The 13,906-nt window shown below is 31.4% G+C and overlaps 1 protein-coding gene across 1 annotated transcript in view; it reads right to left on the reverse strand.

The window, feature by feature from the left end:
- Positions 1-13,906, reverse strand: part of Grid2 (glutamate ionotropic receptor delta type subunit 2) — a 1,421,540-nt gene that overhangs the window by 1,296,735 nt on the left and 110,899 nt on the right. The gene's annotated exons all lie outside the window — the stretch shown is intronic.

Here is a 13,906-nt window from a genome sequence, read left to right on the forward strand (position 1 = left end):
ACTTGCACTAGCCTTTGGAGTTCTGAAGCTATGTCTTATAAAATTAAATATAATGACAGGAAAGAGTTAATGAAGCTTCTAGAGATTCCTGACTGATCTGAGAAATAAATGAATGTGACTTAAGTTACATATACCGAAAAGAAACAATGGAGATATTTGATTATATTGTACATAGAAACTTGAGAGTAATACATAAGTAAAATAACAATATGTAGGCATATTTCTCAATTATAATTGATAAATGGCTTTAATTTTATAAAGCACTTATATGAATGATCAAAAATATATATATTCCTACTGTAAAAGTAGGAAACACATCCACAAATAATTTAAAAAGGAATGTAAGTGGATTTTTCACATATGGAAAAGTTCAGCTCTATTAATCTTGACTAATATACTAATTGTATTTTATAGAAATCTGAGAAATAATGAAATAGTATTTTCACCTATCATGTTTTATAAGCTTAAAAACAATGAGCACCAAATGTTAACATGTTTGTGAATTGACTTTTGCTTTACATCTGGTTGGCAGCACATTGATATAAAGCAATTTCATATTATCAAACAACATATTTACAAATGTCAAACTTATTTACCCTAATAAATGACTTCTCACAATATATCCTAAGGAAATAATATAAAATATGGTCAAATGTTATATGTACGGATTTCTAAATCAAACCTACGTATAATAGGAAAGCCTAAGAATAGCTCATATAAGATCATGAAATAATAAATTCTTATCTAGAAAATAGCACAAAACAATGCATGTTTATGAGAAACAGGTATTAATATGGGAAATATTTATAATAAAATATCAATTGACGGGTAGGAGTCATATATGAGGATTATGGTTAAAATAATCTTTATAAATAAATATCAGAGTGAAGAGATATAATCTTAAGTATTTAGACTGCCGGCGGTGGTTGTGATTGAATAAAGAGAGTGAAAATAATTTTCATTTATTATTAGACTAAAAACGCTTCTCAAAGTTAATTTAAATGTTTTAATATTTGTGTGTATTCATGCTGGTTTTCACCAAAATATATCTTATACAATTTTTAATAAATATATTTGGTCTTAGTACTTCTATTTCTTCCAATCCTATAATTTTTTGAGATACTCATTTTCATACTGGCTTACTTACTAATATACCATTTTCCTATACAGTAAGACAAACCTCCTTTAAAATCAATAATTTTATTAAAAACTAAAATAAATATTGCTATTTCTCAGAGGAGCCTTGTTCAAACACATTTGAACTGGTTGCTTAAGTTAATTGGACATGAGGTCCCAAACATAAGCAATTTCTTATTATCTGATTTTTTTTTAAAGTGTTGTGGTCTGAATGATTGTGTTCCCAGATTTCCCAGTACCTATGTTGAAATTCTAACCCCCATGGTGATGGAATGAGGATGTGGACTCTTTGGGAGGTGATTATATTTTTAGGGTTGAGCCTTCATAAATGGAATTAGTTGCATTATAAAAGAAACTCTAGGAAATTAGCTTGCTCCTTCCACCCTGCAGGAACACAGCAAGAAGGAGCTGCTTTCCATCCATGATGCTTGCTTTCCATCACTAGACACTAAATCTGCCTGTATCTTGATCTTGGATTTCCCAGACTCCAGAACAGTGAAAGATAAACTTCTGTTGTTTATTAGCTACTGAGTTTATGGTATATTGTTATAGCAGCTCAAACAGACTCAGACAAAACATTAAGTGCTATGAGAGCTGGTTATTCATAACACAAAGATAGGAAAATAATAGGATTGTGTGGGCTGGTAGAAATAGCAACTAACACTTGGTTTGGAAAATAAATATAAAGGTACTCTAGCATGACTCAGAAGAGAACTGAACACCCTTTAGCTAATTTTCACTCACACAGATTCAGAGAATCTGGCCTTAGATGGTCTGCCAACAGTTTGCTTTGGGAGGTGTTATCATAGCATTTTCTAAATATAATCTTATTTCTTTTTTTCCTATAATGAGTCTCAATCCTTTATTTCATTGGATTAGCTTCCTTCACTAGCAGAGGAAACCACATCAACAAAGTAAGTCTATTTTTGAGGTCTTAAAGGAACATATTCTTGTATAAATACAAACTGGAATTTTTTTATGTAGTTATTTTTGCACATTTTTTATTTACAGTTGCTTTAAAAATGTGAAATATAATATCACAATGATAAAAGCATTTCATTTTAAAGAAAGTAAGTAAAACACAAGATCTTAGTAAGATTCTCAATAAGATAATTTAATTTACTGTTCCCAAGTCAGATCAACTGGCTGGGTGCTTTAAAACAAATAAAAAGCATTCTTAGGCTTTACACTGGTTCTTCTGAATGTAATATACATATATATTTATATATATATATGTGTATACATATGTATACATATATATTTTTTAGATATAAAAGAAATATTGCAGATACCTAAGATACCCAAAAATCTACAACACTTAACAATGTTACTAAGTAAAATTTGAGAGTGTCTGCTTTAGCCATTTATGTAGAAATCAATATTCTGTGTATTCCACCCAGTTGGTTCACCAACCTATTCAAGTTATCACAGTGGGGCAACATAAAGACTTAGTGGTTATACATAAGTTTTCTGTGAGACAAATGAACACAAAAATTGTAGGTAGGCTAAAGTTACTCAATAGAAAAACAAGGAGCCAATGAAAGAACAAAAAAGAGCTCTTTCTAATTTTGATCCACAATATTGGAGAACCCTACAGTGAGCCCTCCAAAGAATTCACATAGGAACCCCATGAGAGAGTCACACTGAAGTTATAGGAACAGGGATTATAAATAAAAAATACTAAAATCAATTGTTGAATAAAAATACATTTGGAAATTTCTGTTCTCTCTTCTCTGACCCAGCATACTGGAGTACTTATACCTTGAAGAGGAAGACCAGGACATTTCAGAGAGAGGATGACTCTCTTTTTCTCCACTCCAAACTATCACTGTCTCAATTTAAGGACATACTAGGGAGAGGGAAGGACTTATAATTTAAATCGAATTTGAGATCAGAGTTTTAACTGAATCTTAACAAAAACAGATTATAAAGAATTTTTAAATTATATATCAAGTACATTTAAAGTATGAGGAATATTAACAAAAGAGAGATAAAAATATTAATTGGGAGATAATTCAGAATTATGTCCTAACCAAGGAAAGAGTATTCAAAAAGTCAAGTAAAATATATTAATTCAACTATTTAAGATTGATTTGCTTTTTTGGGAAACACCAGAGTTAGTCTCTGTTATAATCCCTAAGACTTTTTCACATGGCTTGTTTCTAAAACAGCTGCTTCTCCTGAGCTATACTGGTACATTTATCCTTAATAAATTTATTGTAGGATTTTCTCCATTGTTCTTTTGAATTCAAAATCTGTCACTTAAGCATATCATTTCTTTTTAATTCCTCTCACCTTTATGTAACTTGCAACTTGTAAATTTGGTGAAGTCTCTCCCTCAATATCTTCGTGGCTGATAAAGATTCCAAGCAAGTATGATTAACAACCGGCAATAGCCCTTAAGATTCCAATAAGTCTTCCTCCACTTTTATATACTGCTGTTCTTTAATGGGTAAAGGCCAAGACAGCTATGGATGTCTCACTTTCTCTCTACTGAGTAGCAGTACAATACTGTGATTAAAAACCTGGAACTAAGCAGACACTTCACAAAAGAAATACAATTGATCAACAAATATATGAAAAAATCTTCATCATCTCTAGTAATCGGAGAAATGCAAATCAAAACAACACTAAGATTTCATCTCATTCCAGCCAGAATGGCAATTATGAAGAATACAAGCAACAATAAATGTTGGCAAGGATGTGGGGAAAAAGAACATTCATATGTTGCTGATGGGGCCACAGATTGATGCAACCACTATGGAAAGCAGTATGGAGATTCCTTAGAAAACTTGGAATGGAACCACCATTTGACCCAGCTCTTCCACTCCTCCTTTTATACCCAAAGGACTTAAAATCTGCATACTATAGTGACACAGTGACATCAATGTTTACAGTAGCTTAATTCACAATAGCTAAGTTATGGAACCAACCCAGGTGCCCTTCAACATATAAATGGATAAAGAAAATGTGGTATACATACACACAATGGAATATTACTTCACCTTAAAGAAGAACGAAATTATGGCATTTGCTGGTAAATGGATGGAGCTGGAAAATATCATGCTAAGTTACATAAAACGATCCCAAAAAAACCAAAGGCTGAATTTTTTTTCTGACATGCAGATGCTAACTTACAATAAGGATGGGGGTGGTGCTAGGAAAAAGTAGAGGTACTTTGCTAGGCAGAGGGGAGTGAAGTGAGGGGAGAGGATATGGGGGTAAGAAGGATAGTAGAATGAATCAGACATTATGACCCTATGCACATATATGATTACATGACCAGTGTGATTGTAAACGAACACAGAGAAGCAAAAAAAAAAAAAAAAAAAAAAAAAAAAAAAAAAAACTGAATTCTAGGCACAGAAAGGTTGGGACTCAAATTACCCATCTTCTATTTGCTGACCTTGGTTTATTCATCAAAGAAATGGAGAAAATTATATCATCTACTATATCAAACGGTTGACAAGATCAAATGAATTAAGAAATATAAAATACTTGGAAAAGCGTCTGGCATATAATAAGCCTTATGTAAGTATTAAATATTTTTCCTAGATCAGAAATCATGTCTTACTAAAGTTCATATGCATGATGTTTGCTACAGTTGTCTAAAAACCACAGTCCGATCATAACATGCAGTTCATATGCATGATGTTTGCTACACTTGTCTAAAAACCACAGTCCTATCATAACATGATTATTATGCTAATTGAATAATTTCTTTAAAATTTATCTGAAAATTATGACTTCTCATTCTTGTGAGAATATTTACCAATTAGTTTAAATAGTTAAAGTGACACTAAAAATGTATCAGTTCTTCAAAAACAGAAGAAAGAAAGATACACATAAATTGAATGACAAATACCCTAAATTTTTATAATATATACTGGTATTCAGCACTGATTTTTTGCAGCAGACACTTTGTCAAGAGGCATAAAAAGAAATCAAAGCGGCAGTCCTCTTTCTTCATTAACTAAGGATTTATATGGCACCTGTCCTTGAGAAGAGGCAGAATGTACTGTGACACAATTTCATATCACTGGAAACCAGACAGAAAAACATTTTACTACACCTTGGTGTTGTTTCTTCTTGACAACACTTAGTGTTGTTTCTTCTTTCTTCGAGAAGAAAGATTTTCTTCTTGACAGTTGTATCAGGGCAAATAAGAAAACTGAGAAAAATGACTTCCCACTAGCACCAAGGGTTTTTCCAATTAAAGGAAGACATTGGTTAAATAAATGCCATGATAGCCAAAGATGAGCTGAGACGAATATATTTAGCCTGAGGCTAAAATATAAACATGGAAGCACACAGAATGTTAACTACCACATAACACTAGTGAATTAATAACACCAGAATACTATCAGTAAACCTCCCTAATTAAATCTAAATGGCCCATTATACACAAACTATGAAATGAAAAACAAAAACAAAATAATCACAATCATCAGACACTGCATTTGGATATAGGCTTAGAGCTTCCTGGAAGCCTGATTTTTTATGATAAATACTTCATACTACCACCAATAACCCTAAACTTTTATTTATTTATGTGTAAACCAAAATTAAATCAGCTGTATAACATTGGTGGCCTGGAGTTTTGACAATTGAAACAGAAAAGCCTACTAATTGATTTGATTATGACAGTTTTTACAAATTTTATCCTGATTTTAAAATGAAAAAAAAATGGAGACATCTTTATGGAATTTATTGGCATAATTTTTTGTTATTTACTAAATATTTACATATAAAATAATTATGATTTTGAAGATAAAAAGATTGTTTGGCCAAGCCTATTAATAATTAGGCAATTATTGAAATGCTATTGCTCTGAAACTCAACCAAAATCTAATAAATTAAATCAGAAAATTGAATTTCAAACACAGCATGTGAAACTGGTTAAGGAAAAACTGAAACTAGTAAAAGTTCAAAGATTCCAAGGCATTGAAATTAATAGTAAGGTACAAGTCATTTTAATAAGCAATAAAACATCTGAGCTATTTTGTTTTCCTTATGTAATAGTCTAAAAGAAAAAGTGATGTTTTGCCTTCAGCCCAAGCAATTCAATTTAATGGAGCCTCAATTTTCACAAGATGACAAGGCCTGTACATGTAATATGCAGAAGGAAGGAAGTACAAATTATTAAGTTTTTTATTTGATGTCTGACTAACACATTCTGTATTTTGATTCTGTTAGGAAATGTTTAAGATTAATGAGAAAAGAAAATATGAATAATCAAATACAAAGACTTTTCAATTCTAAAATCATTTGAACATGTATTAGCAATAGGTGGAGGATTTCTGGAGAAATATTATTGCATATTTTTTCCAAATCATTTAGCAGTGAAGTTTCAGTTATGGTCAGTGTTGTACAACCTCAGTGTGCCAATGTTTTTACATGATTTGAATTTAAAGGTTCTAACCACGTAAAGTAAAATTTCTCTTTAAAAAGTAAAAATCCCACATGATTTTAATACAGGGAGATCTTTGTCAGTTATAGATGCATAAATTATAAATCAAACCAGAATGTTTCCTTCAAAGTTTAATCACTTTGTAAGAAGTTATATGTTTGGATATGAGTTACTTAAAAATTATTACAATCAAAGCTATAGCTAGACAAAACTTAATACACTTTATATTTACTATAAAATATTATAAAATTGGCATTTAGTATACAAATTTTCCCATGCCTATTATTTCACAAGAGGAATATATAGTACACTTAATTTTAAATAAACTTTCTTTTGCCCAATGTGAATTATTCATGTCATACATTTCCCATAATAAAATATCAAAACATCAAATCTTTAGAAGATTACTTTCATTTGTAATGAATAAGAAATGTATATAGACATATGTCAACTATATCTAATATTATATATGCATAATATATATATGTATGCATGTATGCAAATACAAGCAATGTATAGAGAGATGCCATAATTGGTTATTATGCAGTATACTATGTTCCAATGCATTGCAGTTATTATAAATGAACCAAAAACAGCCAGAAAAGTGTCAACTACTAGTGGTGTTTAATAAATAAAGTAAAATAGAGGTACAGGGAATGTGCACTGAATTCTGAAACCCTATAATATGGATTTAATTAGAATTTCATCTTGAAAATGGGAACATTACAAGAGTCTTTTTTGTTGCCATACTTTCAATATGCTGAGAAACTTTTAATTCATCAGCTATGTGCTTCCCTGAATCTTAAGTCAGGTCGAAATTTAGTGGCTTTTTTGGTTGTTCTTGTTATTGTTGCTGTTTTATTTTTTGTTCTTTGTAGTTATACATGACAGCAGAATATATTTTGATATATTTATACAAGCATGGATTTAGTGGTTTTGTATTTTTATTGAAATATTTGTACCCCAGCTTAAAGCCCTGGGTTTGATTCTTAGCACTACTAGATAGATAGATAGATAGATAGATAGATAGACAGATACATAGATAGATAGAAAGAAAGATAGACAGATAGATGATAGATAATTTACACTCCATAGCAAAGAAAAGCGATTTTTAATTTTGACAATTACCTATATATACTTTCATTATTTATCATTCAAGACTGGGACTGAAATGGAGCAAATTTGTTATGTATAACTATAATGCACAATAAAAACTTTTTAAGAAATAAATACTCACTTAAAAGCAACCATGACTTTAATAGAATGTCTACCACTTTGTGGTACACTTTCAAAGCAAGTAGGATCTACTATTACATTAAAGTTCCTTTCACCACAAAGATGTGAAATATGGTCCTAAATTCTCATTGCAAGACAAAACTTCCCCGTGAAGTTGTATATGATTATTACTTCTCACATGACACAATGATTCCCAAATTTCTTAAAACTATAAAAAGCATCAAAAATTCTAAGTTTCAAAGGAACCTAGGGAATGAAAAAAATTTAGTCTTTCAGGTTCTTGTGATACAATCTATCTATGCAAATATCTTGGGCATATTCATCCAGTGCCTAGAACCCTCTAGTGGTAGAAAACTCCCTGCTTTTTGAGGAAGCCCTTTCCACAATCAACTGTAGTTAAGTTTACCTCATTACAATATCCTTCATGAATCCTAGTTCTCTGCTCTTAAATGGCATGAAAAACTTTGAGTCAGAGACTTTTCTGTTTTAGTCGATACATCTTTGCTTCTAAGGCAAATCTTTGGATGTTGTGATTCACATTCACATAGCCTCAGTATCTGGTTTATTCTCTCAGGGTTCAGTTTATGAAATATTTATCATGAAGATTATGTGAAAGAAAATAAATAGAAAGGAACTGCTCAGGGTGACTCAGGGCATGGCCAGGAAGCAGAGTCTCCACTCACTACATAGGCACACCACCAATGGCCCCCTCCTCCAGCCACACTCCACCTGCCTTCAGTTACCACTCAGTTAATTCCTATCAGGGGACTAATTCACTGATTAGATTAAGACTCTCATGGCACAATCAGTTCACCTCTAAGCCTTCCTGCATTGTCTCACACATGAGCTTTTGCGGAACACCTAATCTAAACCACAACATATCCCAATGGTCTCCTCAACCCTGTCACTAATGAAAATATGAAATTGACTTACTGGCCTAAGAACAAAAAGAACCTTTAAGAAAAACTGTAGGTGGGGTGCCAATTTTCATAGACCACAGAAAATATAATAAGTAACAGAGATACGAATGATGTTTTAAACAAAGCACAGGCAATATATCTATATCAAAAATGTATGATAAACATATATGATTATAACTTTCCAAATTCAGGCATTATAGAATTAAAGTAAGAATGTTGATATTTATAGTGCTGAATTCTATTCCTATGTGATCAACAATAGCAAACACTTTCTACTTTGAAACATTTGAGCTTTCTATAGTACTATATGGATTTAAGTTTGCTACAGGTTGAGAATATCTTATTAGAAGTGCTTGGGTCCAGAGCACTTCTGATTTTGGAGTATTTTCAAAACTATTATGCAACATTTCATTAGGTAAGTTGGTTGAATTAACCCCAAAACCCAAAATCCATAATTTTTGAGCATCATAGGATGTTCAACCTACAGTAATTTCTAAATCCAGTTGTTGACTTCACAGAAGCCTAACTGTCTGTCTCTGTCTCTGTCTGTCTCTCTCTCTCTCTCTCTCTTCATATATATAAAAACATTGTATTAATTCTCTCATTTAGAAAAATTCACATTATTAGGGGATATGTTGTTTAGTTTGGTATCCCTTTTCAAATGTATTAAATTTGAACATTAATATCTGTTAACTGTGAAAACTAAATAATACCAAATTATCCTATGTGTTTGCTATTTATTTGTCAGCCTCTGAATGGAGTTAGGATGTCTGCACATTAAACCTTTGTCCTTTCTTGGTTTTTAAATGCATCTTACCTATCCATCACATTTTGATAGCCCCTTGATCCAATCAGTTGATGCCTCTCTATCACTCTACAAACTCCATAAAATTGCTTTTGTTGAACTGTATTTTAGCTATGATGACATCAGAGGTTACATAACAAAAACATCCATGAAATTCACTGTGAAGTCTCCTGAAAGGATGATGTTGAGAATTCTTGTTTGGGAGAGTCACACCTCTTGTGAAATTTCTATCCTGAAATTACTACTGGGGGGCTAGAGTTGTGGTTTAGTGGTAGAGCACTTTCCTGGCATGTGTGAAGCCCTGGGTTCAATACTCAGCACCACATATAAATAAATAAAATAAAAGATCCATTGACAACTAAAAAATATTTTAAAAAATTACTGAGAACAATTTTTTTTAGCTCAAAGAATTTTTTTTTTCAATTTATGAGCACCATGAGTAGGGTAACAAACTCAATTATTCCTTTGAATGTGGCTGCTGGAAACTGATAGTTGAATCGATTAACCATATCCTTTTAACCATACCACCAATATGGCTTGCATTATTGAACTCTTTCCAGTTCCCACATATGGATTCATTCTTATTTCTTTCGTGCTTTAAATATTTGTAATTCATCTTACAAAGAAGTGGATAGAGTAATTACTGATCTGATAAATTAAAATATTATTTTAACCATCATGGCAGCTGTATAGTAAACAGAACTTTATAAAAAACAGGGTTTTAGCTTCGGGAAGTATCTTTGACATCGGAATCTTTTGCCTTTAAACTGAGGCAATTAAAGATCAACTTAGGGGCTGGGGATATAGCTCAGTTAGTAGAGTGCTTGCCTCACAAGTACAAAGCCCTGGGTTCAAATCCCCAGCAAAAAAAAAAGACTAACTTAGTTTCTTCATGTAATCTAATGAATTAGAAGACAGAACAAAGCAAAAATGCTAAACAAAATGGAATGATAAATATTATATTTTCCTCATATTATGGGAAAACAATATATAATAATATACCAGTGGTTAAAAAAAAAAAAAGTTGACACTATTTAGGTTCTCCTTCTTAATTTCCCTTGTTAAATTTTTTAAAAAACAAGATTCTTAAGGGAAATGTCAGAAGTTAAAGAATGAAAACTATATAGTGAGCATTAAAGATAAATTCCTTACAATGCCTCCAGTAAACTGCTTAGAAACTTGAAAAATAAATGCCATTCAAAATGCCAAAACTATTCTCTTTTATTAGCATTAATCAAGTATTTAAAATAAAATATTAATCCTAATCTCCAAGGAAACACAAAGTACACAGATTCCCTAGCAGTAGCTTGATTTTTGGTAAGCCAAGAAAATATTTCCTATTTATTCAAACAGAGCAAAAAACGAACAAGAAATTTGCATTCATTAAGATAAGAAAATATGAAACACTAAATTATATACTATAAAACTTTTTACTTTGTTGGGTTCATTATATTCATTTAATTAAAATCAATCAAATAAAAAAGATAACTGTTCAATTCATTATTATCCTTTTTTGATTTTGATAAAATGCTCTGCTACCTTTCTTCAAAATATATCTCCCTATGATAGTCTCTTGATTTACATTATCTTAAAAATTAAAGTGCCCATCCTGCAATTATTTTAATGGTAAATTGGAAAGAGTTCAGGGACCATTCATCATGCTGGCATTTCTTTTCTTGGGACAATTGAGATGGATTATTAAAGCAGAGCATTTAACAACAAGAAGAAAATGTTTCCATCTACAAAATGTGTTGTGATTTAATTCATAATTCAACAAATATGTGTATTGTATGTATGTAGTCCTTGACAATGTATGCTGCTGTTTCTCCCAATCCCTTCATTTCTTCATTCATTTATCAAAACGTATTTGTGACACGTTGTGGAGAACAAAACTGTTCAATATAATATGGTCTAAATACTACATTCAATATAATATGGTCTAAATACTACGAGATGATCCCATAATTTGGACAATACTAAGACAGAACTGATATTAGAGAAATGAAAACTGAATATAAGGATGAAAATATAAGCTTTATTTATGACATTTTAAAAAATATTTGAACTAGAACAGAGACAAAGAAATTAGTAAGTCAATAATAGGGAAAACACACAAAAGACCCAATTCAAGACAAATAATAAGGAATTTGTTATGAACTGACTGAGTCCTTAGTAGGTGAGTTCTTAGAAGGTGAGTTGAAGGGGGAAATAACATAAAACCTGCGTGTTAAGATATAATTGTTCAAACACTTGTGACCTGAAAGTAACGTAGTTACTTATGCCCACCCTCCTGCATGTTTAAACATAGGAACCACTAGATAGCTTACCTTGTATATATTATTTCCATGTTAGATAATTCAAAAGGCTTTTTCTAGGGGTAATCTTAGGCTTTGTGATGTCTAAAATATGACTTTATATAGGGGTAAAAGAGAATATACAGAATTTATTTAATGATAAAAGACAGAGAAATCTCTTTATTTTGTATCAACACGGGAACAGCAATTACACATAATGTATAATTGAAGTTTTCCTAATCCTATTGGAATATTGGGTGCAATTCAAGAATTGAAGAAAAGATATCTACTCTTATTCTTGTATTCCCTTTTCAAAGAGGATATATTTCCATATTATTGCTCTCCAAATACTTGTCTACAGATCCTAACTTAACAAACACTACATTCTGCATTTATACAAAGCTACCACTTGGATATATCTCAAAGGTTCACTCTTCATAATTCTAACTTTCCGCCTTAGTACCTGATTGCTGCTTTCCTTTAAAAAGGGACACAATATAAAGACATCTTCAAGTTTCTCTTATTCTCAAATATGTGACATTATTTTATCATATCCTTAATTCAGCTAAGCACACACTTTGTCCACTCTGATTCTCATTTTCCTGATTCAGTTCATCACATACAATTGTTTGTACCACATGCTGTTACACACTTTTTTGCACATGAAAGTCCTAGGATTTTATGTCACTCTTAAGTATTTCAGAGCTGGTTTTCTATGAATGTTTCAGTAGTAGTTGTGATTTCCCATTCATAATTTTAATTTCATTAAAGCTGACATCAATCTTGAATCTGTGATATGGGTCAAATATCTGAAGCATGTACAGGCAAGAGATGTATCAGGTACAAGTTCCTTAGAAAGGTTGAAGCATAAGGTATTAACTACATTGCACTCTGAGTACAGCAGTTGCTTAGGTGTTGAAGTGACAAGCTAAAGAGAAAGTGGGTGAGAGTGGGTTACATCTCAGAGGCTGAGGAGGATAAAGCAATGGAAAGGTAGAGAAAGAATAGTATAACACCCCTGGTCAGGATAATACAAATTTAAAATATTTATTATATAATTAGAGATGATTCAACAAATTTACTTCTCATAACTACCCTATAAATCAGGTGATATTTTAGTCCCTTTTTGTAATTATGAAGGAGACATGCAGACAAGCTGATTAACCTGTCTTAAATCCCACAACCAGGATATGTTGGAACCAGAATTTAAACTAGGCAACCCTAATGCCAGTCTGTCTGGCATTCAGTCATGCCGGCTCAATCCATGTGCAAAAATAGGCAGCTGCCTACACAGAATAAGCTAAGAAGACACCGGAAAGGAGGGTTAGCTAGAATTGAAGCAACATACAGTATGGATTATTTTATTATTTTGCTACTATGTATCTAAAAAGGTACCCTTTTCAAACCTGGGAAGAAACTGATTCATGAAATCTCCTGGGAAAGTATAAAAGTTCAAGCAGGTGAAAGACTTGGAGGCAAGTTAAAATTCCATTTTGTGATTATCACTCCCTAGCTAATACTTTTTTTTTTTACATAATTATGTTTTTGTGCTCATGTTTGATATTTTTGGCAATCTTGTTAATTAAGCAGAAGTTATCCCTGATTAATGTAGAATGAGTTATTCCCACACTATAAATAATACAGTGATTAATTGCCACATCTAAACCAGCTACCCTTTAACACACTTCAAAGATGAATTTTCTTCATTGAATTTGCTGTAGTCTACTTAATAATCATATTAATGTGGAAAATGTCATCTTATTTACCTCATTTCTAAAGAAAATTATATTTAAACTATTTGATAGGATACTTCTTTTGCCTCATAGTCAAGAAAATTCATCTCATAATTATTATAATAACCTCAAAGATTCTGCTGAATTCAGCACAACTGATAATTTAACCACCATACGTAAGTTTAATACCAATTTAAAACAATTTTACCATTGGAATATAATTTAGTCATGAGAATTGTGTTCTGTTTTTATTTATTTAATAACTTTATTCTTAATAAATAATAGTAGTTATTAGTTCCTCTTCATTCAAGCAACTTTTGAACCTTTAGTTACTAGTAAGATTATAAAGAACAGTCTTTTGTTGCTAAAAC

Source organism: Sciurus carolinensis, chromosome 10 (genome assembly GCF_902686445.1).
Source record: "Sciurus carolinensis chromosome 10, mSciCar1.2, whole genome shotgun sequence".
Lineage (NCBI taxonomy): Eukaryota > Metazoa > Chordata > Mammalia > Rodentia > Sciuridae > Sciurus > Sciurus carolinensis.